Source organism: Somniosus microcephalus, chromosome 8 (assembly GCF_052327205.1).
Source record: "Somniosus microcephalus isolate GS21.2 chromosome 8, FLI_Smic_1.0, whole genome shotgun sequence".
In the NCBI taxonomy this organism is placed as follows: domain Eukaryota; kingdom Metazoa; phylum Chordata; class Chondrichthyes; order Squaliformes; family Somniosidae; genus Somniosus; species Somniosus microcephalus.
The window spans coordinates 6,205,583-6,231,856 of NC_140994.1; positions in this window are offsets into that span (position 1 = coordinate 6,205,583).

The window sequence follows — 26,274 nt, forward strand, 5'->3', positions numbered from 1 at the left end:
GGGAGTGTGTCAGTATTTACAGGGGGTCCCGGGGAGTGTGTGAATGTACAGGGGGTCCCAGGGAGTGTGTCAGTATTTACAGGGGGTCCCCGGGGAGTGTGTCAGTATTTACAGGGGGTCCCAGGGAGTGTGTCAGTATTTACAGGGGGTCCCTGGGAGTGTGTGAATGTACAGGGGGTCCCCAGGGAGTGTGTCAGTATTTACAGTGGGTCCCGGGGAGTGTGTGAATGTACAGGGGCTCCCCGGGAGTGTGTCAGTATTTACAGGGGGTCCCCGGGAGTGTGTCAGTATTTACAGGGGGTCCCCGGGAGTGTGCCAGTATTTACAGGGGGTCCCGGGGAGTGTGTCAGTATTTACAGGGGGTCCCTGGGAGTGTGTCAGTATTTACAGGGGGTCCCCGGGAGTGTGTCAGTATTTACAGGGGGTCCCTGGGAGTGTGTCAGTATTTACAGGGGGTCCTGGGGAGTGTGTCAGTATTTACAGGGGGTCCTCGGGAGTGTGTCAGTATTTACAGGGGGTCCCTGGGAGTGTGTGAATGTACAGGGGGTCCCGGGGAGTGTGTCAGTATTTACAGGGGGTCCCGGGGAGTGTGTCAGTATTTACAGGGGGTCCTCGGGAGTGTGTCAGTATTTACAGGGGGTCCCTGGGAGTGTGTGAATGTACAGGGGGTCCCGGGGAGTGTGTCAGTATTTACAGGGGGTCCCCGGGAGTGTGTCAGTATTTACAGGGGGTCCCGGGGAGTGTGTCAGTATTTACAGGGGGTCCCCGGGAGTGTGTCAGTATTTACAGGGGGTCCCCGGGAGTGTGTCAGTATTTACAGGGGGTCCCGGGGAGTGTGTCAGTATTTACAGGGGGTCCCGGGGAGTGTGTCAGTATTTACAGGGGGTCCCGGGGAGTGTGTCAGTATTTACAGGGGGTCCCCGGGAGTGTGTCAGTATTTACAGGGGGTCCCGGGGAGTGTGTCAGTATTTACAGGGAGTCCTCGGGAGTGTGTCAGTATTTACAGGGGATCCCCGGGAGTGTGTTAGTATTTACAGGCACTGCCCGGGAGCGTGTCATTATTTACAGGGAGTCCCCGGGAGTGTGTCAGTATTTACATGGGGTCCCCGGGAGTGTGTCAGTATTTACAGGGGGTGCCCGGGAGTGTGTCAGTATTTACAGGCAGTGCCCGGGAATGTGTCAGTATTTACAGGGGGTCCCCGGGAGTGTGTCAGTATTTACAGGGGGTTCCCCGGGATTGTGTCAGTATTTACAGGGGGTTCCCCGGGATTGTGTCAGTATTTACAGGGGGTCCCCGGGAGTGTGTCAGTATTTACAGGAGGTCCCGGGGAGTGTGTCAGTATTTACAGGGGGTCCCCGGGAGTGTGTCAGTATTTACAGGCAGTGCCCGGGAGCATGTCATTATTTACAGGGGGTCCCCGGGAGTGTGTCAGTATTTACAGGGGGTCCCCGGGAGCGTGTCAGTGTATTTACAGGGGGTCCCGGGAGTGTGTCGGTATTTACACGGGGTCCCGGGAGTGTGTGAGTTTACAGGGGGTCCCCAGCAGTGTGAATTTACAGGGTGTCCCCGGGAGTGTGTCAGTATTTACAGGGGGTCCCCGGGAGAGTGTGAATTTACAGGGGGTCCCTGGAAGTGTGTGAATATACAGGGTGTCCCCGGGAGTGTGTGAATTTACAGGGGGTCCCCGGAAGTGTGTGAATTTACAGGGTGTCCCCGGAAGTGTGTAAATTTACAGAGGGTCCCCGGGAGTGTGTCAGTATTTACAGGTGGTACCCGGGAGTGTGTCAGTATTTACAGGTGGTACCCGGCAGTGTGTCAGTATTTACAGGGGGTCCCTGGGAGTGTGTGAATGTACAGGGGGTCCCCGGGAGTGTGTCAGTATTTACAGGGGGTCCCGGGGAGTGTGTGAATTTACAGGGGATCCCTGGGAGTGTGTCAGTATTTACAGGGGGTCCCCGGGAGTGTGTCAGTATTTACAGGGGGTCCCTGGGAGTGTGTGAATGGGACAAACACCCAATTGAGATCCTACATGCAGAATTCTGTAAAAGTATCCTCCGGACTCAAAGGAAAACAGTAAACAATGCATGCAGGGCGGAACTAGGCCAATATCCATTAATAATCACTATCCAAAAAAGAGCCACCAAATTTTGGAATCACCTACAAATGAGCAATCCCCAATGCTATCACTACGACGCCCTGAAATGCCAAGAGCTGACCATAAAGAAGAATACCCTCAGTCAACTAGTCCTGGGACTCAGTGAAGTAACTACTAACAATACTAACAATAACCAGCCCCAGGACAGTGACAGGGTAACACAAAGAATTCGACCCAACACAATCGTCGCTAAGCAAAAGGAAAAATATCTGACATATTGGGCAGAAACAACAAAAACCCAAAGCAAACTCAATTGCTACTTGGCCCTAAACAGACAATACAACATAGCTGATTACCTGACCATGGTAAAGGATAACAAACTGAGAAGAACCTTGACAAGGTACAGACTTAGCGAACATAGCCTAGCGATCGAAAAAGGCAGACACAGGCAGACCAGGCTACCAAGAGAAGACAGGATATGCTCTCACTGCAGTCAGGGAGTAGTGGAGACAGAGATGCACTTCCTCACAGCCTGCGGAAAATATCAGGGCATCAGGGAGAATTTCTACCAAAAATTCTCACAAATATGCCCTGATTTCAGAAATCTGAATGACAACCAAAAACTCCCATTCCTACTGGGAGAGGAGAGAAGCTGTGTAACACTGGCGGCACACTATGTTACAGCTTGCCATGAACAGAGGGACAACCAGTAAACTAAGAAAAGAATATATATAAACAATGCGAATGTATATTTATACACTCAGGGATATACCTGTTTATACACTGTATGAATAGAACTGCGTTTATGTGCTAAACCATAAATGTATTTTGATGCTTTGGCAACATAAGATGTAACTTATCATGCCAATAAAGCGATTTGAATTGTGAATTGTGGGTCCCGGGGAGTTTGTCAGTATTTACAGGGGGTCCCTGGGAGTGTGTCATTATTTACAGGGTGTCCCCCGGAGTGTGTCAGTATATACAGGGGGGTCTCTGGGAGTATGTCAGTATTTACAAGGGGTCCTCGGGAGTGTGTCGGTAATTACAGGGGGTCCCTGGGGAGTGTGTCTGTATTTACAGGGGTTCCCCGGGAGTGTGTGAATTTACAGGGTGTCCCAGGGATTGTGTCAGTATTTACAGGGGGTCCCCGGGAGTGTGTCAGTATTTACAGGGGTCCCCAGGAGTGTGTCAGTATTTACAGGGGGTCCCCGGGAGTGTGTGAATTTACATGGGGTCCCCGGGAGCGTGTCAGTATTTACAGGGGGTCCCCGGGAGTGTGTGAATTTACAGGGGGTCCCGGGAGTGTGTCGGTATTTACAGGGGGTCCCTGGGAGTGTGTCAGTATTTACACAGGGTCCCGGGAGTGTGTGAATATACAGGGGGTCCCCGGGAGAGTTTCAGTATTTACAAGGGGTCCCGGGGAGTGTGTTAGTATTTACAGGGGATCCCCGGGAGTGTGTGAATTTACAGGGGGTCCCTGGAAGTGTGTGAATATACAGGGTGTCCCCGGGAGTGTGTGAATTTACAGGGGGTCCCCGGAAGTGTGTGAATTTAAAGGGGGTCCCCGGAAGTGTGTGAATTTACAGGGGGTCCCCGGAAGTGTGTGAATATACAGGGTGTCCCCGGGTGTGTGTGAATTTACAGGGGGTCCCCGGGAGTGTGTGAATTTACAGGGGGTCCCCAGGAGTGTGTGAATTTACAGGGGGTCCCCAGGAGTGTGTTAGTATTTACCGGGGGTCCCCAGGAGTGTGTGAATTTACAGGGGTTCCCCGGCAGTGTGTGAATTTACAGGGGGTCCCCGGCAGTGTGTGAATTTACAGGGTGTCCCCGGGAGTATGTGAATTTACAGGTGGTCCCTGCGAGTGTGTCAGTAATTACAGGGGGTCCCTGGGAGTGTGTGAATTTACAGGGGGTCCCCAGGAGTGTGTCAGTATTTACAGGGGATCCCCGGGAGTGTGTCAGTATTTACAGGGGGTCCCCAGGAGTGTGTCAGTATTTACAGGGGGTCCCCAGCAGTGTGTCAGTATTTACAGGGGGTCCCCGGGAGTGTGTCCGTATTTACAGGGGGTCCCCGGGAGTGTGTCAGTATTTACAGGGGGTCCCCGGGAGTGTGTGAATGTATAGGGTGTACCCGGGAGTGTGTGAATTTACAGTGGGTCCCCAGGAGTGTGTCAGTATTTACAGGGGGTCCTGGGGAGTGTCAGTATTTACAGGGGATCCTGGGGAGTGTGTCAGTATTTACAGGGGGTCCCTGGGAGTGTGTGAATTTACAGGGGGTCCCCGGAAGTGTGTGAATATACAGGGTGTCCCCGGGTGTGTGTGAATTTACAGGGGGTCCCCGGGAGTGTGTGAATTTACAGGGGGTCCCCAGGAGTGTGTGAATTTACAGGGGTTCCCCGGCAGTGTGTGAATTTACAGGGGGTCCCCGGCAGTGTGTGAATTTACAGGGTGTCCCCGGGAGTATGTGAATTTACAGGGGGTCCCTGCGAGTGTGTCAGTAATTACAGGGGGTCCCTGGGAATGTGTGAATTTACAGGGGGTCCCCAGGAGTGTGTCAGTATTTACAGGGGATCCCCGGGAGTGTGTCAGTATTTACAGGGGGTCCCCAGGAGTGTGTCAGTATTTACAGGGGGTCCCCAGCAGTGTGTCAGTATTTACAGGGGGTCCCTGGGAGTGTGTCCGTATTTACAGGGGGTCCCCGGGAGTGTGTCAGTATTTACAGGGGGTCCCCGGGAGTGTGTGAATGTATAGGGTGTACCCGGGAGTGTGTGAATTTACAGTGGGTCCCCAGGAGTGTGTCAGTATTTACAGGGGTTCCTGGGGAGTGTCAGTATTTACAGGGGATCCTGGGGAGTGTGTCAGTATTTACAGGGGGTCCCTGGGAGTGTGTGAATTTACAGGGGGTGCCGGGGAGTGTGTCAGTATTTACAGGTGGTACCCGGGAGTGTGTCAGTATTTACAGGTGGTAGCCGGGAGTGTGTGAATGTACAGGGGGTCCCCGGGAGTGTGTCAGTATTTACAGGGGGTCCCGGGGAGTGTGTGAATTTACAGGGGGTCCCGGGGAGTGTGTGAATTTACAGGGGGTCCTCGGGAGTGTGTCAGTATTTACAGGGCGTCCCTGGGAGTGTGTGAATGTACAGGGGGTCCCGGGGAGTGTGTCAGTATTTACAGGGGGTCCCTGGGAGTGTGTCAGTATTTACAGGGGGTCCCTGGGAGTGTGTGAATTTACAGGGGGTCCTCGGGAGTGTGTCAGTGTTTACAGGGGGTCCCTGGGAGTGTGTGAATTTACAGGGGGTGCCGGGGAGTGTGTCAGTATTTACAGGTGGTACCCGGGAGTGTGTCAGTATTTACAGGGGGTCCCTGGGAGTGTGTCAGTATTTACAGGGGGTCCCTGGGAGTGTGTGAATTTACAGGGGGTCCTCGGGAGTGTGTCAGTATTTACAGGGGGTCCCTGGGAGTGTGTGAATTTACAGCAGGTCCTCGGGAGTGTGTCAGTATTTACAGGGGGTCCCTGGGAGTGTGTCAGTATTTACAGGGGGTCCCTGGGAGTGTGTGAATTTACAGGGGGTCCCGGGGAGTGTGTCAGTATTTACAGGTGGTACCCGGGAGTGTGTCAGTATTTACAGGTGGTCCCCGGGAGTGTGTCTGTATTTACAGGGGGTCCCTGGGAGTGTGTGAATTTACAGGGGGTCCCGGGGAGTGTGTCAGTATTTACAGGGGGTCCCTGGGAGTGTGTCAGTATTTACAGGGGGTCCTCGGGAGTGTGTCAGTATTTACAGGGGGTCCTCAGGAGTGTGTCAGTATTTACAGGGGGTCCCTGGGAGTGTGTGAATGTACAGGGGGTCCCGGGGAGTGTGTCAGTATTTACAGGGGGTCCCCGGGAGTGTGTCAGTATTTACAGGGGGTCCCGGGGAGTGCGTCAGTATTTACAGGGGGTCCCCGGGAGTGTGTCAGTATTTACAGGGGGTCCCCGGGAGTGTGTCAGTATTTACAGGGGGTCCCCGGGAGTGTGCCAGTATTTACAGGGGGTCCCGGGGAGTGTGACAGTATTTACAGGGGGTCCCTGGGAGTGTGTCAGTATTTACAGGGGGTCCCCGGGAGTGTGTCAGTATTTACAGGGGGTCCCTGGGAGTGTGTCAGTATTTACAGGGGGTCCTGGGGAGTGTGTCAGTATTTACAGGGGGTCCCGGGGAGTGTGTCAGTATTTACAGGGGGTCCCGGGGAGTGTGTCAGTATTTACAGGGGGTCCTCGGGAGTGTGTCAGTATTTACAGGGGGTCCCTGGGAGTGTGTGAATGTACAGGGGGTCCCGGGGAGTGTGTCAGTATTTACAGGGTGTCCCCGGGAGTGTGTCAGTATTTACAGGGGGTCCCGGGGAGTGTGTCAGTATTTACAGGGGGTCCCCGGGAGTGTGTCAGTATTTACAGGGGGTCCCCGGGAGTGTGTCAGTATTTACAGGGGGTCCCGGGGAGTGTGTCAGTATTTACAGGGGGTCCCTGGGAGTGTGTCAGTATTTACAGGGGGTCCCCGGGAGTGTGTCAGTATTTACAGGGGGTCCCGGGGAGTGTGTCAGTATTTACAGGGAGTCCTCGGGAGTGTGTCAGTATTTACAGGGGGTCCCAGGGAGTGTGTCAGTATTTACAGGGGGTCCCCGGGAGTGTGTCAGTATTTACAGGGGGTCCCCGGGAGTGTGTCAGTATTTACAGGGGGTCCCGGGGAGTGTGTCAGCATTTACAGGGGGTCCCAGGGAGTGTGTCAGTATTTACAGGGGGTCCCGGGGAGTGTGTGAATGTACAGGGGGTCCCAGGGAGTGTGTCAGTATTTACAGGGGGTCCCTGGGAGTGTGTCAGTATTTACAGGGGGTCCCAGGGAGTGTGTCAGTATTTACAGGGGGTCCCGGGGAGTGTGTCAGTATTTACAGGGGGTCCCGGGGAGTGTGTCAGTATTTACAGGGGGTCCCAGGGAGTGTGTCAGTATTTACAGGGGGTCCCGGGGAGTGTGTCAGTATTTACAGGGGGTCCCCGGGAGTGTGTCAGTATTTACAGGGGGTCCCCGGGAGTGTGTCAGTATTTACAGGGGGTCCCGGGGAGTGTGTCAGTATTTACAGGGTGTCCCGGGGAGTGTGTCAGTATTTACAGGGGGTCCCGGGGAGTGTGTGAATGTACAGGGGGTCCCAGGGAGTGTGTCAGTATTTACAGGGGGTCCCTGGGAGTGTGTCAGTATTTACAGGGGGTCCCGGGGAGTGTGTCAGTATTTACAGGGGGTCCCGGGGAGTGTGTCAGTATTTACAGGGGGTCCCAGGGAGTGTGTCAGTATTTACAGGGGGTCCCGGGGAGTGTGTCAGTATTTACAGGGGGTCCCGGGGAGTGTGTCAGTATTTACAGGGGGTCCCCGGGAGTGTGTCAGTATTTACAGGGGGTCCCGGGGAGTGTGTCAGTATTTACAGGGGGTCCCGGGGAGTGTGTCAGTATTTACAGGGGGTCCCGGGAGTGTGTCAGTATTTACAGGGGGTCACCGGGAGTGTGTCAGTATTTACAGGGAGTCCTCGGGAGTGTGTCAGTATTTACAGGGGGTCCCCGGGAGTGTGTCAGTATTTACAGGGAGTCCTCGGGAGTGTGTCAGTATTTACAGGGGGTCCCCGGGAGTGTGTCAGTATTTACAGGGGGTCCCGGGGAGTGTGTGAATGTACAGGGGGTCCCGGGGAGTGTGTCAGTATTTACAGGGGGTCCCGGGGAGTGTGTCAGTATTTACAGGGGGTCCCCGGGAGTGTGTGAATGTACAGGGGGTCCTCGGGAGTGTGTCAGTATTAACAGGGGGTCCCGGGGAGTGTGTCAGTATTTACAGGGGGTCCCGGGGAGTGTGTGAATTTACAGGGGGTACCGGGGAGTGTGTGAATTTACAGGGGGTCCTCGGGAGTGTGTCAGTATTTACAGGGCGTCCCTGGGAGTGTGTGAATGTACAGGGGGTCCCGGGGAGTGTGTCAGTATTTACAGGGGGTCCCTGGGAGTGTGTCAGTATTTACAGGGGGTCCCTGGGAGTGTGTGAATTTACAGGGGGTCCTCGGGAGTGTGTCAGTATTTACAGGGGGTCCCTGGGAGTGTGTGAATTTACAGCAGGTCCTCGGGAGTGTGTCAGTATTTACAGGGGGTCCCTGGGAGTGTGTCAGTATTTACAGGGGGTCCCTGGGAGTGTGTGAATTTACAGGGGGTCCCGGGGAGTGTGTCAGTATTTACAGGTGGTACCCGGGAGTGTGTCAGTATTTACAGGTGGTACCCGGGAGTGTGTCAGTATTTACAGGTGGTCCCCGGGAGTGTGTCAGTATTTACAGGGGGTCCCTGGGAGTGTGTGAATTTACAGGGGGTCCCGGGGAGTGTGTCAGTATTTACAGGGGGTCCCTGGGAGTGTGTCAGTATTTACAGGGGGTCCTCGGGAGTGTGTCAGTATTTACAGGGGGTCCTCGGGAGTGTGTCAGTATTTACAGGGGGTCCCGGGGAGTGTGTCAGTATTTACAGGGGGTCCTCGGGAGTGTGTCAGTATTTACAGGGGGTCCCTGGGAGTGTGTGAATGTACAGGGGGTCCCGGGGAGTGTGTCAGTATTTACAGGGGGTCCCCGGGAGTGTGTCAGTATTTACAGGGGGTCCCGGGGAGTGCGTCAGTATTTACAGGGGGTCCCCGGGAGTGTGTCAGTATTTACAGGGGGTCCCCGGGAGTGTGTCAGTATTTACAGGGGGTCCCGGGGAGTGTGTCAGTATTTACAGGGGGTCCCGGGGAGTGTGTCAGTATTTACAGGGGGTCCCCGGGAGTGTGTCAGTATTTACAGGGGGTCCCGGGGAGTGTGTCAGTATTTACAGGGAGTCCTCGGGAGTGTGTCAGTATTTACAGGGGGTCCCGGGGAGTGTGTCAGTATTTACAGGGGGTCCCGGGGAGTGTGTGAATGTACAGGGGGTCCCAGGGAGTGTGTCAGTATTTACAGGGGGTCCCCGGTGAGTGTGTCAGTATTTACAGGGTGTCCCAGGGAGTGTGTCAGTATTTACAGGGGGTCTCTGGGAGTGTGTGAATGTACAGGGGGTCCCCGGGGAGTGTGTCAGTATTTACAGGGGGTCCCCGGGAGTGTGTCAGTATTTACAGGGGGTCCCCGGGAGTGTGTCAGTATTTACAGGGGGTCCCCGGGAGTGTGCCAGTATTTACAGGGGGTCCCGGGGAGTGTGTCAGTATTTGCAGGGGGTCCCTGGGAGTGTGTCAGTATTTACAGGGGGTCCCCGGGAGTGTGTCAGTATTTACAGGGGGTCCCTGGGAGTGTGTCAGTATTTACAGGGGGTCCTGGGGAGTGTGTCAGTATTTACAGGGGGTCCCTGGGAGTGTGTGAATTTACAGGGGGTCCCGGGGAGTGTGTCAGTATTTACAGGTGGTACCCGGGAGTGTGTCAGTATTTACAGGTGGTACCCGGGAGTGTGTCAGTATTTACAGGTGGTCCCCGGGAGTGTGTCAGTATTTACAGGGGGTCCCTGGGAGTGTGTGAATTTACAGGGGGTCCCGGGGAGTGTGTCAGTATTTACAGGGGGTCCCTGGGAGTGTGTCAGTATTTACAGGGGGTCCTCGGGAGTGTGTCAGTATTTACAGGGGGTCCTCGGGAGTGTGTCAGTATTTACAGGGGGTCCCGGGGAGTGTGTCAGTATTTACAGGGGGTCCTCGGGAGTGTGTCAGTATTTACAGGGGGTCCCTGGGAGTGTGTGAATGTACAGGGGGTCCCGGGGAGTGTGTCAGTATTTACAGGGGGTCCCCGGGAGTGTGTCAGTATTTACAGGGGGTCCCGGGGAGTGCGTCAGTATTTACAGGGGGTCCCCGGGAGTGTGTCAGTATTTACAGGGGGTCCCCGGGAGTGTGTCAGTATTTACAGGGGGTCCCGGGGAGTGTGTCAGTATTTACAGGGGGTCCCGGGGAGTGTGTCAGTATTTACAGGGGGTCCCCGGGAGTGTGTCAGTATTTACAGGGGGTCCCGGGGAGTGTGTCAGTATTTACAGGGAGTCCTCGGGAGTGTGTCAGTATTTACAGGGGGTCCCGGGGAGTGTGTCAGTATTTACAGGGGGTCCCGGGGAGTGTGTGAATGTACAGGGGGTCCCAGGGAGTGTGTCAGTATTTACAGGGGGTCCCCGGTGAGTGTGTCAGTATTTACAGGGTGTCCCAGGGAGTGTGTCAGTATTTACAGGGGGTCTCTGGGAGTGTGTGAATGTACAGGGGGTCCCCGGGGAGTGTGTCAGTATTTACAGGGGGTCCCCGGGAGTGTGTCAGTATTTACAGGGGGTCCCCGGGAGTGTGTCAGTATTTACAGGGGGTCCCCGGGAGTTTGCCAGTATTTACAGGGGGTCCCGGGGAGTGTGTCAGTATTTGCAGGGGGTCCCTGGGAGTGTGTCAGTATTTACAGGGGGTCCCCGGGAGTGTGTCAGTATTTACAGGGGGTCCCTGGGAGTGTGTCAGTATTTACAGGGGGTCCTGGGGAGTGTGTCAGTATTTACAGGGGGTCCTCGGGAGTGTGTCAGTATTTACAGGGGGTCCCTGGGAGTGTGTGAATGTACAGGGGGTCCCGGGGAGTGTGTCAGTATTTACAGGGGGTCCCGGGGAGTGTGTCAGTATTTACAGGGGGTCCTCGGGAGTGTGTCAGTATTTACAGGGGGTCCCTGGGAGTGTGTGAATGTACAGGGGGACCCGGGGAGTGTGTCAGTATTTACAGGGGGTCCCCGGGAGTGTGTCAGTATTTACAGGGGGTCCCGGGGAGTGTGTCAGTATTTACAGGGGGTCCCCGGGAGTGTGTCAGTATTTACAGGGGGTCCCGGGGAGTGTGTCAGTATTTACAGGGGGTCCCGGGGAGTGTGTCAGTATTTACAGGGGGTCCCGGGGAGTGTGTCAGTATTTACAGGGGGTCCCCGGGAGTGTGTCAGTATTTACAGGGGGTCCCGGGGAGTGTGTCAGTATTTACAGGGGGTCCCAGGGAGTGTGTCAGTATTTACAGGGGGTCCCGGGGAGTGTGTGAATGTACAGGGGGTCCCAGGGAGTGTGTCAGTATTTACAGGGGGTCCCAGGGAGTGTGTCAGTATTTACAGGGGGTCCCGGGGAGTGTGTCAGTATTTACAGGGGGTCCCGGGGAGTGTGTCAGTATTTACAGGGGGTCCCGGGGAGTGTGTCAGTATTTACAGGGGGTCCCGGGGAGTGTGTCAGTATTTACAGGGGGTCCCGGGGAGTGTGTGAATTTACAGGGGGTCCCGGGGAGTGTGTCAGTATTTACAGGGGGTCCCCGGGTGTGTGTCAGTATTTACAGGGGGTCCCCGGGAGTGTGTCAGTATTTACAGGGGGTCCCGGGGAGTGTGTCAGTATTTACAGGGGGTCCCCGGGAGTGTGTCAGTATTTACAGGGGGTCCCGGGGAGTGTGTCAGTATTTACAGGGGGTCCCGGGGAGTGTGTCAGTATTTACAGGGGGTCCCGGGGAGTGGGTCAGTATTTACAGGGGGTCCCCGGGAGTGTGTCAGTATTTACAGGGGGTCCCGGGGAGTGTGTCAGTATTTACAGGGAGTCCTCGGGAGTGTGTCAGTATTTACAGGGGATCCCCGGGAGTGTGTTAGTATTTACAGGCACTGCCCGGGAGCGTGTCATTATTTACAGGGAGACCCCGGGAGTGTGTCAGTATTTACATGGGGTCCCCGGGAGTGTGTCAGTATTTACAGGGGGTGCCCGGGAGTGTGTCAGTATTTACAGGCAGTGCCCGGGAATGTGTCAGTATTTACAGGGGGTCCCCGGGAGTGTGTCAGTATTTACAGGGGTTCCCAGGGAGTGTGTTAGTATTTACAGGGTGTCCCCGGGAGTGTGTCAGTATTTACAGGGGGTTCCCCGGGATTGTGTCAGTATTTACAGGGGGTCCCCGGGAGTGTGTCAGTATTTACAGGGGGTCCCCGGGAGTGTGTCAGTATTTACAGGCAGTGCCCGGGAGCATGTCATTATTTACAGGGGGTCCCCGGGAGTGTGTCAGTATTTTCAGGGGTACCCCGGGAGTGTGTCATTATTTACAGGGTATCCCCCGGAGTGTGTCAGTATATACAGGGTATCCCCCGGAGTGTGTCAGTATTTACAAGGGGTCCTCGGGAGTGTGTCAGTATTTACAAGGGGTCCTCGGGAGTGTGTCGGTATTTACAGGGGGTCCCTGGGAGTGTGTGAATTTACAGGGGGTCCCCGGGAGCGTGTCAGTGTATTTACAGGGGGTCCCGGGAGTGTGTCGGTATTTACAGGGGCTCCCTGGGAGTGTGTCAGTATTTACACGGGGTCCCGGGAGTGTGTGAATTTACAGGGTGTCCCCGGGAGTGTGTCAGTATTTACAGGGGGTCCCCGGGAGAGTGTGAATTTACAGGGGGTCCCTGGAAGTGTGTGAATATACAGGGTGTCCCCGGGAGTGTGTGAATTTCCAGGGGGTCCCCGGAAGTGTGTGAATATACAGGGTGTCCCCGGGAGTGTGTGAATTTACAGGGGGTCCCCGGAAGTGTGTGAATTTACAGGGGGTCCCCGGAAGTGTGTAAATTTACAGGGTGTCCCCGGAAGTGTGTGAATTTACAGAGGGTCCCCGGGAGTGTGTCAGTATTTACAGGTGGTACCCGGGAGTGTGTCAGTATTTACAGGTGGTACCCGGCAGTGTGTCAGTATTTACAGGGGGTCCCTGGGAGTGTGTGAATGTACAGGGGGTCCCCGGGAGTGTGTCAGTATTTACAGGGGGTCCCGGGGAGTGTGTGAATTTACAGGGGATCCCTGGGAGTGTGTCAGTATTTACAGGGGGTCCCCGGGAGTGTGTCAGTATTTACAGGGGGTCCCTGGGAGTGTGTGAATGGGACAAACACCCAATTGAGATCCTACATGCAGAATTCTGTAAAAGTATCCTCCGGACTCAAAGGAAAACAGTAAACAATGCATGCAGGGCGGAACTGGGCCAATATCCATTAATAATCACTATCCAAAAAAGAGCCACCAAATTTTGGAATCACCTACAAATGAGCAATCCCCAATGCTATCACTACGACGCCCTGAAATGCCAAGAGCTGACCATAAAGAAGAATACCCTCAGTCAACTAGTCCTGGGACTCAGTGAAGTAACTACTAACAATACTAACAATAACCAGCCCAGGACAGTGACAGGGTAACACAAAGAATTCGACCCAACACAATCGTCGCTAAGCAAAAGGAAAAATATCTGACATATTGGGCAGAAACAACAAAAACCCAAAGCAAACTCAATTGCTACTTGGCCCTAAACAGACAATACAACATAGCTGATTACCTGACCATGGTAAAGGATAACAAACTGAGAAGAACCTTGACAAGGTACAGACTTAGCGAACATAGCCTAGCGATCGAAAAAGGCAGACACAGGCAGACCAGGCTACCAAGAGAAGACAGGATATGCTCTCACTGCAGTCAGGGAGTAGTGGAGACAGAGATGCACTTCCTCACAGCCTGCGGAAAATATCAGGGCATCAGGGAGAATTTCTACCAAAAATTCTCACAAATATGCCCTGATTTCAGAAATCTGAATGACAACCAAAAACTCCCATTCCTACTGGGAGAGGAGAGAAGCTGTGTAACACTGGCGGCACACTATGTTACAGCTTGCCATGAACAGAGGGACAACCAGTAAACTAAGAAAAGAATATATATAAACAATGCGAATGTATATTTATACACTCAGGGATATACCTGTTTATACACTGTATGAATAGAACTGCGTTTATGTGCTAAACCATAAATGTATTTTGATGCTTTGGCAACATAAGATGTAACTTATCATGCCAATAAAGCGATTTGAATTGTGAATTGTGGGTCCCGGGGAGTTTGTCAGTATTTACAGGGGGTCCCTGGGAGTGTGTCATTATTTACAGGGTGTCCACCGGAGTGTGTCAGTATATACAGGGGGGTCTCTGGGAGTATGTCAGTATTTACAAGGGGTCCTCGGGAGTGTGTCGGTAATTACAGGGGGTCCCTGGGGAGTGTGTCTGTATTTACAGGGGTTCCCCGGGAGTGTGTGAATTTACAGGGTGTCCCAGGGATTGTGTCAGTATTTACAGGGGGTCCCCGGGAGTGTGTCAGTATTTACAGGGGTCCCCAGGAGTGTGTCAGTATTTACAGGGGGTCCCCGGGAGTGTGTGAATTTACATGGGGTCCCCGGGAGCGTGTCAGTATTTACAGGGGGTCCCCGGGAGTGTGTGAATTTACAGGGGGTCCCGGGAGTGTGTCGGTATTTACAGGGGGTCCCTGGGAGTGTGTCAGTATTTACACAGGGTCCCGGGAGTGTGTGAATATACAGGGGGTCCCCGGGAGTGTGTCAGTATTTACAAGGGGTCCCGGGGAGTGTGTTAGTATTTACAGGGGATCCCCGGGAGTGTGTGAATTTACAGGGGGTCCCTGGAAGTGTGTGAATATACAGGGTGTCCCCGGGAGTGTGTGAATTTACAGGGGGTCCCCGGAAGTGTGTGAATTTAAAGGGGGTCCCCGGAAGTGTGTGAATTTACAGGGGGTCCCCGGAAGTGTGTGAATATACAGGGTGTCCCCGGGTGTGTGTGAATTTACAGGGGGTCCCCAGGAGTGTGTGAATTTACAGGGGGTCCCCAGGAGTGTGTTAGTATTTACCGGGGGTCCCCAGGAGTGTGTGAATTTACAGGGGTTCCCCGGCAGTGTGTGAATTTACAGGGGGTCCCCGGCAGTGTGTGAATTTACAGGGTGTCCCCGGGAGTATGTGAATTTACAGGGGGTCCCTGCGAGTGTGTCAGTAATTACAGGGGGTCCCTGGGAGTGTGTGAATTTACAGGGGGTCCCCAGGAGTGTGTCAGTATTTACAGGGGATCCCCGGGAGTGTGTCAGTATTTACAGGGGGTCCCCAGGAGTGTGTCAGTATTTACATGGGGTCCCCAGCAGTGTGTCAGTATTTACAGGGGGTCCCCGGGAGTGTGTCCGTATTTACAGGGGGTCCCCGGGAGTGTGTCAGTATTTACAGGGGGTCCCCGGGAGTGTGTGAATGTATAGGGTGTACCCGGGAGTGTGTGAATTTACAGTGGGTCCCCAGGAGTGTGTCAGTATTTACAGGGGGTCCTGGGGAGTGTCAGTATTTACAGGGGATCCTGGGGAGTGTGTCAGTATTTACAGGGGGTCCCTGGGAGTGTGTGAATTTACAGGGGGTGCCGGGGAGTGTGTCAGTATTTACAGGTGGTACCCGGGAGTGTGTCAGTATTTACAGGTGGTACCCGGGAGTGTGTGAATGTACAGGGGGTCCCCGGGAGTGTGTCAGTATTTACAGGGGGTCCTGGGGAGTGTGTGAATTTACAGGGGTCCCGGGGAGTGTGTGAATTTACAGGGGGTCCTCGGGAGTGTGTCAGTATTTACAGGGCGTCCCTGGGAGTGTGTGAATGTACAGGGGGTCCCGGGGAGTGTGTCAGTATTTGCAGGGGGTCCCTGGGAGTGTGTCAGTATTTACAGGGGGTCCCTGGGAGTGTGTGAATTTACAGGGGGTCCTCGGGAGTGTGTCAGTATTTACAGGGGGTCCCTGGGAGTGTGTGAATTTACAGGGGGTGCCGGGGAGTGTGTCAGTATTTACAGGTGGTACCCGGGAGTGTGTCAGTATTTACAGGTGGTACCCGGGAGTGTGTCAGTATTTACAGGGGGTCCCTGGGAGTGTGTGAATGTACAGGGGGTCCCCGGGAGTGTGTCAGTATTTACAGGGGGTCCCGGGGAGTGTGTGAATTTACAGGGGGTCCCTGGGAGTGTGTCAGTATTTACAGGGGGTCCCTGGGAGTGTGTGAATGTACAGGGGGTCCCCGGGACTGTGTCAGTATTTACAGGGGGTCCCCGGGAGTGTGTCAGTATTTACAGGGGGTCCCGGGGAGTGTGTGAATTTACAGGGGGTCCCGGGGAGTGTGTGAATTTACAGGGGGTCCTCGGGAGTGTGTCAGTATTTACAGGGCGTCCCTGGGAGTGTGTGAATGTACAGGGGGTCCCGGGGAGTGTGTCAGTATTTACAGGGGGTCCCGGGGAGTGTGTGAAGTTACAGGGGGTCCCTGGGAGTGTGTCAGTATTTACAGGGGGTCCCTGGGAGTGTGTCAGTATTTACAGGGGGTCCCTGGGAGTGTGTGAATTTACAGGGGGTCCTCGGGAGTGTGTCAGTATTTACAGGGGGTCCCTGGGAGTGTGTGAATTTACAGCAGGTCCTCGGGAGTGTGTCAGTATTTACAGGGGGTCCCTGGGAGTGTGTCAGTATTTACAGGGGGTCCCTGGGAGTGTGTGAATTTACAGGGGGTCCCGGGGAGTGTGTCAGTATTTACAGGTGGTACCCGGGAGTGTGTCAGTATTTACAGGTGGTACCCGGGAGTGTGTCAGTATTTACAGGTGGTCCCCGGGAGTGTGTCAGTATTTACAGGGGGTCCCTGGGAGTGTGTGAATTTACAGGGGGTCCCGGGGAGTGTGTCAGTATTTACAGGGGGTCCCTGGGAGTGTGTCAGTATTTACAGGGGGTCCTCGGGAGTGTGTCAGTATTTACAGGGGGTCCTCAGGAGTGTGTCAGTATTTACAGGGGGTCCCTGGGAGTGTGTGAATGTACAGGGGGTCCCGGGGAGTGTGTCAGTATTTACAGGGGGTCCCCGGGAGTGTGTCAGTATTTACAGGGGGTCCCGGGGAGTGCGTCAGTATTTACAGGGGGTCCCCGGGAGTGTGTCAGTATTTACAGGGGGTCCCCGGGAGTGTGTCAGTATTTACAGGGGGTCCCGGGGAGTGTGTCAGTATTTACAGGGGGTCCCCGGGAGTGTGTCAGTATTTACAGGGGGTCCCGGGGAGTGTGTCAGTATTTACAGGGAGTCCTCGGGAGTGTGTCAGTATTTACAGGGGGTCCCCGGGAGTGTGTCAGTATTTACAGGGGGTCCCGGGGAGTGTGTCAGTATTTACAGGGGGTCCCGGGGAGTGTGTGAATGTACAGGGGGTCCCAGGGAGTGTGTCAGTATTTACAGGGGGTCCCCGGGGAGTGTGTCAGTATTTACAGGGGATCCCAGGGAGTGTGTCAGTATTTACAGGGGGTCCCTGGGAGTGTGTGAATGTACAGGGGGTCCCCAGGGAGTGTGTCAGTATTTACAGGGGGTCCCGGGGAGTGTGTGAATGTACAGGGGGTCCCCGGGAGTGTGTCAGTATTTACAGGGGGTCCCCGGGAGTGTGTCAGTATTTACAGGGGGTCCCCGGGAGTGTGCCAGTATTTACATGGGGTCCCGGGGAGTGTGTCAGTATTTACAGGGGTTCCCTGGGAGTGTGTCAGTATTTACAGGGGGTCCCCGGGAGTGTGTCAGTATTTACAGGGGGTCCTCGGGAGTGTGTCAGTATTTACAGGGGGTCCCTGGGAGTGTGTGAATGTACAGGGCGTCCCGGGGAGTGTATCAGTATTTACAGGGGGTCCCGGGGAGTGTGTCAGTATTTACAGGGGGTCCTCGGGAGTGTGTCAGTATTTACAGGGGGTCCCTGGGAGTGTGTGAATGTACAGGGGGTCCCGGGGAGTGTGTCAGTATTTACAGGGGGTCCCGGGGAGTGTGTCAGTATTTACAGGGGGTCCCGGGGAGTGTGTCAGTATTTACAGGGGGTCCCGGGGAGTGTGTCAGTATTTACAGGGGGTCCCCGGGAGTGTGTCAGTATTTACAGGGGGTCCCGGGGAGTGTGTCAGTATTTACAGGGGGTCCCCGGGAGTGTGCCAGTATTTACAGGGGGTCCCGGGGAGTGTGTCAGTATTTACAGGGGGTCCCGGGGAGTGTGTCAGTATTTACAGGGGGTCCCAGGGAGTGTGTCAGTATTTACAGGGGGTCCCGGGGAGTGTGTGAATGTACAGGGGGTCCCAGGGAGTGTGTCAGTATTTGCAGGGGGTCCCTGGGAGTGTGTCAGTATTTACAGGGGGTCCCAGGGAGTGTGTCAGTATTTACAGGGGGTCCCGGGGAGTGTGTCAGTATTTACAGGGGTCCCGGGGAGTGTGTCAGTATTTACAGGGGGTCCCAGGGAGTGTGTCAGTATTTACAGGGGGTCCCGGGGAGTGTGTGAATGTACAGGGGGTCCCCGGGAGTGTGTCAGTATTTACAGGGGGTCCCGGGGAGTGTGTCAGTATTTACAGGGGGTCCCGGGGAGTGTGTCAGTATTTACAGGGGGTCCCGGGGAGTGTGTGAATGTACAGGGGGTCCCAGGGAGTGTGTCAGTATTTACAGGGGGTCCCTGGGAGTGTGTCAGTATTTACAGGGGGTCCCAGGGAGTGTGTCAGTATTTACAGGGGGTCCCGGGGAGTGTGTCAGTATTTACAGGGGGTCCCGGGGAGTGTGTCAGTATTTACAGGGGGTCCCGGGGAGTGTGTCAGTATTTACAGGAGGTCCCGGGGAGTGTGTGAATGTACAGGGGGTCCCCGGGAGTGTGTCAGTATTTACAGGGAGTCCCCGGGAGTGTGTCAGTATTTACAGGGGGTCCCCGGGAGTGTGTCAGTATTTACAGGGGGTCCCGGGGAGTGTGTCAGTATTTACAGGGGGTCCCGGGGAGTGTGTCAGTATTTACAGGGGGTCCCGGGAGTGTGTCAGTATTTACAGGGGGTCACCGGGAGTGTATCAGTATTTACAGGGGGTCCCCGGGAGTGTGTCAGTATTTACAGGGAGTCCTCGGGAGTGTGTCAGTATTTACAGGGGGTCCCGGGGAGTGTGTGAATGTACAGGGGGTCCCGGGGAGTGTGTCAGTATTTACAGGGGGTCCCGGGGAGTGTGTCAGTATTTACAGGGGGTCCCCGGGAGTGTGTGAATGTACAGGGGGTCCTCGGGAGTGTGTCAGTATTTACAGGGGGTCCCGGGGAGTGTGTCAGTATTTACAGGGGGTCCCGGGGAGTGTGTGAATTTACAGGGGGTCCCGGGGAGTGTGTGAATTTACAGGGGGTCCTCGGGAGTGTGTCAGTATTTACAGGGCGTCCCTGGGAGTGTGTGAATGTACAGGGGGTCCCGGGGAGTGTGTCAGTATTTACAGGGGGTCCCGGGGAGTGTGTGAATTTACACGGGGTCCCTGGGAGTGTGTCAGTATTTACAGGGGGTCCCTGGGAGTGTGTCAGTATTTACAGGGGGTCCCTGGGAGTGTGTGAATTTACAGGGGGTCCTCGGGAGTGTGTCAGTATTTACAGGGGGTCCCTGGGAGTGTGTGAATTTACAGCAGGTCCTCGGGAGTGTGTCAGTATTTACAGGGGGTCCCTGGGAGTGTGTCAGTATTTACAGGGGGTCCCTGGGAGTGTGTGAATTTACAGGGGGTCCCGGGGAGTGTGTCAGTATTTACAGGTGGTACCCGGGAGTGTGTCAGTATTTACAGGTGGTACCCGGGAGTGTGTCAGTATTTACAGGTGGTCCCCGGGAGTGTGTCAGTATTTACAGGGGGTCCCTGGGAGTGTGTGAATTTACAGGGGGTCCCGGGGAGTGTGTCAGTATTTACAGGGGGTCCCTGGGAGTGTGTCAGTATTTACAGGGGGTCCTCGGGAGTGTGTCAGTATTTACAGGGGGTCCTCGGGAGTGTGTCAGTATTTACAGGGGGTCCCTGGGAGTGTGTGAATGTACAGGGGGTCCCGGGGAGTGTGTCAGTATTTACAGGGGGTCCCGGGGAGTGTGTCAGTATTTACAGGGGGTCCTCGGGAGTGTGTCAGTATTTACAGGGGGTCCCTGGGAGTGTGTGAATGTACAGGGGGTCCCGGGGAGTGTGTCAGTATTTACAGGGGGTCCCCGGGAGTGTGTCAGTATTTACAGGGGGTCCCGGGGAGTGCGTCAGTATTTACAGGGGGTCCCCGGGAGTGTGTCAGTATTTACAGGGGGTCCCCGGGAGTGTGTCAGTATTTACAGGGGGTCCCGGGGAGTGTGTCAGTATTTACAGGGGGTCCCGGGGAGTGTGTCAGTATTTACAGGGGGTCCCCGGGAGTGTGTCAGTATTTACAGGGGGTCCCGGGGAGTGTGTCAGTATTTACAGGGAGTCCTCGGGAGTGTGTCAGTATTTACAGGGGGTCCCGGGGAGTGTGTCAGTATTTACAGGGGGTCCCGGGGAGTGTGTGAATGTACAGGGGGTCCCAGGGAGTGTGTCAGTATTTACAGGGGGTCCCCGGGGAGTGTGTCAGTATTAACAGGGGGTCCCAGGGAGTGTGTCAGTATTTACAGGGGGTCTCTGGGAGTGTGTGAATGTACAGGGGGTCCCCGGGGAGTGTGTCAGTATTTACAGGGGGTCCCGGGGAGTGTGTGAATGTACAGGGGGTCCCCGGGAGTGTGTCAGTATTTACAGGGGGTCCCCGGGAGTGTGTCAATATTTACAGGGGGTCCCCGGGAGTGTGCCAGTATTTACAGGGGGTCCCGGGGAGTGTGTCAGTATTTACAGGGGGTCCCTGGGAGTGTGTCAGTATTTACAGGGGGTCCCCGGGAGTGTGTCAGTATTTACAGGGGGTCCCGGGGAGTGTGTCAGTATTTACAGGGGGTCCCCGGGAGTGTGTCAGTATTTACAGGGGGTCCCGGGGAGTGTGTCAGTATTTACAGGGGGTCCCGGGGAGTGTGTCAGTATTTACAGGGGTTCCCGGGGAGTGTGTCAGTATTTACAGGGGGTCCCGGGGAGTGTGTCAGTATTTACAGGGGCTCCCGGGGAGTGTGTCAGTATTTACAGGGGGTCCCCGGGAGTGTGTCAGTATTTACAGGGGGTCCCGGGGAGTGTGTCAGTATTTACAGGGGGTCCCAGGGAGTGTGTCAGTATTTACAGGGGGTCCCGGGGAGTGTGTCAGTATTTACAGGGGAGTGTGTCAGTATTTACAGGGGGTCCCGGGGAGTGTGTCAGTATTTACAGGGGGTCCCGGGGAGTGTGTCAGTATTTACAGGGGGTCCCAGGGAGTGTGTCAGTATTTACAGGGGGTCCCAGGGAGTGTGTCAGTATTTACAGGGGGTCCCAGGGAGTGTGTCAGTATTTACAGGGGGTCCCGGGGTGTGTGTCAGTATTTACAGGGGGTCCCGGGGAGTGTGTCAGTATTTACAGGGGGTCCCGGGGAGTGTGTCAGTATTTACAGGGGGTCCCGGGGAGTGTGTGAATTTACAGGGGGTCCCGGGGAGTGTGTCAGTATTTACAGGGGGTCCCCGGGAGTGTGTCAGTATTTACAGGGGGTCCCCGGGAGTGTGTCAGTATTTACAGGGGGTCCCGGGGAGTGTGTCAGTATTTACAGGGGGTCCTCGGGAGTGTGTCAGTATTTACAGGGGGTCCCAGGGAGTGTGTCAGTATTTACAGGGGGTCCCCGGGAGTGTGTGAATGTACAGGGGGTCCCGGGAGTGTGTCAGTATTTACAGGGGGTCCTCGGGAGTGTGTCAGTATTTGCAGGGGGTCCCAGGGAGTGTGTCAGTATTTACAGGGGGTCCCCGGGAGTGTGTGAATGTACAGGGGGTCCTCGGGAGTGTGTCAGTATTTACAGGGGGTCCTCGGGAGTGTGTCAGTATTTACAGGGGGTCCCGGGGAGTGTGTCAGTATTTACAGGGAGTCCCCGGGAATGTGTCAGTATTTACAGGGGGTCCCCGGGAGTGTGTCAGTATTTACAGGGGGTCCTCGGGAGTGTGTCAGTATTTACAGGGGGTCCTGGGGAGTGTCAGTATTTACAGGGGATCCTGGGGAGTGTGTCAGTATTTACAGGGGGTCCCTGGGAGTGTGTGAATTTACAGGGGGTGCCGGGGAGTGTGTCAGTATTTACAGGTGGTACCCGGGAGTGTGTCAGTATTTACAGGTGGTACCCGGGAGTGTGTGAATGTACAGGGGGTCCCCGGGAGTGTGTCAGTATTTACAGGGGGTCCCGGGGAGTGTGTGAATTTACAGGGGGTCCCGGGGAGTGTGTGAATTTACAGGGGGTCCTCGGGAGTGTGTCAGTATTTACAGGGCGTCCCTGGGAGTGTGTGAATGTACAGGGGGTCCCGGGGAGTGTGTCAGTATTTACAGGGGGTCCCTGGGAGTGTGTCAGTATTTACAGGGGGTCCCTGGGAGTGTGTGAATTTACAGGGGGTCCTCGGGAGTGTGTCAGTATTTACAGGGGGTCCCTGGGAGTGTGTCAGTATTTACAGGTGCTACCCGGGAGTGTGTCAGTATTTACAGGTGGTACCCGGGAGTGTGTCAGTATTTACAGGGGGTCCCTGGGAGTGTGTGAATGTACAGGGGGTCCCCGGGAGTGTGTCAGTATTTACAGGGGGTCCCGGGGAGTGTGTGAATTTACAGGGGGTCCCTGGGAGTGTGTCAGTATTTACAGGGGGTCCCTGGGAGTGTGTGAATGTACAGGGGGTCCCCGGGACTGTGTCAGTATTTACAGGGGGTCCCCGGGAGTGTGTCAGTATTTACAGGGGGTCCCGGGGAGTGTGTGAATTTACAGGGGGTCCCGGGGAGTGTGTGAATTTACAGGGGGTCCTCGGGAGTGTGTCAGTATTTACAGGGCGTCCCTGGGAGTGTGTGAATGTACAGGGGGTCCCGGGGAGTGTGTCAGTATTTACAGGGGGTCCCGGGGAGTGGGTGAATTTACAGGGGGTCCCTGGGAGTGTATCAGTATTTACAGGGGGTCCCTGGGAGTGTGTCAGTATTTACAGGGGGTCCCTGGGAGTGTGTGAATTTACAGGGGGTCCTCGGGAGTGTGTCAGTATTTACAGGGGGTCCCTGGGAGTGTGTGAATTTACAGCAGGTCCTCGGGAGTGTGTCAGTATTTACAGGGGGTCCCTGGGAGTGTGTCAGTATTTACAGGGGGTCCCTGGGAGTGTGTGAATTTACAGGGGGTCCCGGGGAGTGTGTCAGTATTTACAGGTGGTACCCGGGAGTGTGTCAGTATTTACAGGTGGTACCCGGGAGTGTGTCAGTATTTACAGGTGGTACCCGGGAGTGTGTCAGTATTTACAGGGGGTCCCCGGGAGTGTGTCAGTATTTACAGGGGGTCCCTGGGAGTGTGTGAATTTACAGGGGGTCCCGGGGAGTGTGTCAGTATTTACAGGGGGTCCCTGGGAGTGTGTCAGTATTTACAGGGGGTCCTCGGGAGTGTGTCAGTATTTACAGGGGGTCCTCAGGAGTGTGTCAGTATTTACAGGGGGTCCCTGGGAGTGTGTGAATGTACAGGGGGTCCCGGGGAGTGTGTCAGTATTTACAGGGGGTCCCTGGGAGTGTGTCAGTATTTACAGGTGCTACCCGGGAGTGTGTCAGTATTTACAGGTGGTACCCGGGAGTGTGTCAGTATTTACAGGGGGTCCCTGGGAGTGTGTGAATGTACAGGGGGTCCCCGGGAGTGTGTCAGTATTTACAGGGGGTCCCGGGGAGTGTGTGAATTTACAGGGGGTCCCTGGGAGTGTGTCAGTATTTACAGGGGGTCCCTGGGAGTGTGTGAATGTACAAGGGGTCCCCGGGACTGTGTCAGTATTTACAGGGGGTCCCCGGGAGTGTGTCAGTATTTACAGGGGGTCCCGGGGAGTGTGTGAATTTACAGGGGGTCCCGGGGAGTGTGTGAATTTACAGGGGGTCCTCGGGAGTGTGTCAGTATTTACAGGGCGTCCCTGGGAGTGTGTGAATGTACAGGGGGTCCCGGGGAGTGTGTCAGTATTTACAGGGGGTCCCGGGGAGTGGGTGAATTTACAGGGGGTCCCTGGGAGTGTATCAGTATTTACAGGGGGTCCCTGGGAGTGTGTCAGTATTTACAGGGGGTCCCTGGGAGTGTGTGAATTTACAGGGGGTCCTCGGGAGTGTGTCAGTATTTACAGGGGGTCCCTGGGAGTGTGTGAATTTACAGCAGGTCCTCGGGAGTGTGTCAGTATTTACAGGGGGTCCCTGGGAGTGTGTCAGTATTTACAGGGGGTCCCTGGGAGTGTGTGAATTTACAGGGGGTCCCGGGGAGTGTGTCAGTATTTACAGGTGGTACCCGGGAGTGTGTCAGTATTTACAGGTGGTACCCGGGAGTGTGTCAGTATTTACAGGTGGTACCCGGGAGTGTGTCAGTATTTACAGGGGGTCCCCGGGAGTGTGTCAGTATTTACAGGGGGTCCCTGGGAGTGTGTGAATTTACAGGGGGTCCCGGGGAGTGTGTCAGTATTTACAGGGGGTCCCTGGGAGTGTGTCAGTATTTACAGGGGGTCCTCGGGAGTGTGTCAGTATTTACAGGGGGTCCTCAGGAGTGTGTCAGTATTTACAGGGGGTCCCTGGGAGTGTGTGAATGTACAGGGGGTCCCGGGGAGTGTGTCAGTATTTACAGGGGGTCCCGGGGAGTGTGTCAGTATTTACAGGGGGTCCTCGGGAGTGTGTCAGTATTTACAGGGGGTCCCTGGGAGTGTGTGAATGTACAGGGGGTCCCGGGGAGTGTGTCAGTATTTACAGGGGGTCCCCGGGAGTGTGTCAGTATTTACAGGGGGTCCCGGGGAGTGCGTCAGTATTTACAGGGGGTCCCCGGGAGTGTGTCAGTATTTACAGGGGGTCCCCGGGAGTGTGTCAGTATTTACAGGGGGTCCCGGGGAGTGTGTCAGTATTTACAGGGGGTCCCCGGGAGTGTGTCAGTATTTACAGGGGGTCCCGGGGAGTGTGTCAGTATTTACAGGGGGTCCCGGGGAGTGTGTGAATTTACAGGGGGTCCCGGGGAGTGTGTCAGTATTTACAGGGGGTCCCCGGGAGTGTGTCAGTATTTACAGGGGGTCCCCGGGAGTGTGTCAGTATTTACAGGGGGTCCCGGGGAGTGTGTCAGTATTTACAGGGGGTCCTCGGGAGTGTGTCAGTATTTACAGGGGGTCCCAGGGAGTGTGTCAGTATTTACAGGGGGTCCCCGGGAGTGTGTGAATGTACAGGGGGTCCCGGGAGTGTGTCAGTATTTACAGGGGGTCCTCGGGAGTGTGTCAGTATTTACAGGGGGTCCCAGGGAGTGTGTCAGTATTTACAGGGGGTCCCCGGGAGTGTGTGAATGTACAGGGGGTCCTCGGGAGTGTGTCAGTATTTACAGGGGGTCCTCGGGAGTGTGTCAGTATTTACAGGGGGTCCCGGGGAGTGTGTCAGTATTTACAGGGAGTCCCCGGGAATGTGTCAGTATTTACAGGGGGTCCCCGGGAGTGTGTCAGTATTTACAGGGGGTCCTCGGGAGTGTGTCAGTATTTACAGGGGGTCCTGGGGAGTGTCAGTATTTACAGGGGATCCTGGGGAGTGTGTCAGTATTTACAGGGGGTCCCTGGGAGTGTGTGAATTTACAGGGGGTGCCGGGGAGTGTGTCAGTATTTACAGGTGGTACCCGGGAGTGTGTCAGTATTTACAGGTGGTACCCGGGAGTGTGTGAATGTACAGGGGGTCCCCGGGAGTGTGTCAGTATTTACAGGGGGTCCCGGGGAGTGTGTGAATTTACAGGGGGTCCCGGGGAGTGTGTGAATTTACAGGGGGTCCTCGGGAGTGTGTCAGTATTTACAGGGCGTCCCTGGGAGTGTGTGAATGTACAGGGGGTCCCGGGGAGTGTGTCAGTATTTACAGGGGGTCCCTGGGAGTGTGTCAGTATTTACAGGGGGTCCCTGGGAGTGTGTGAATTTACAGGGGGTCCTCGGGAGTGTGTCAGTATTTACAGGGGGTCCCTGGGAGTGTGTCAGTATTTACAGGTGCTACCCGGGAGTGTGTCAGTATTTACAGGTGGTACCCGGGAGTGTGTCAGTATTTACAGGGGGTCCCTGGGAGTGTGTGAATGTACAGGGGGTCCCCGGGAGTGTGTCAGTATTTACAGGGGGTCCCGGGGAGTGTGTGAATTTACAGGGGGTCCCTGGGAGTGTGTCAGTATTTACAGGGGGTCCCTGGGAGTGTGTGAATGTACAGGGGGTCCCCGGGACTGTGTCAGTATTTACAGGGGGTCCCCGGGAGTGTGTCAGTATTTACAGGGGGTCCCGGGGAGTGTGTGAATTTACAGGGGGTCCCGGGGAGTGTGTGAATTTACAGGGGGTCCTCGGGAGTGTGTCAGTATTTACAGGGCGTCCCTGGGAGTGTGTGAATGTACAGGGGGTCCCGGGGAGTGTGTCAGTATTTACAGGGGGTCCCGGGGAGTGTGTGAATTTACAGGGGGTCCCTGGGAGTGTATCAGTATTTACAGGGGGTCCCTGGGAGTGTGTCAGTATTTACAGGGGGTCCCTGGGAGTGTG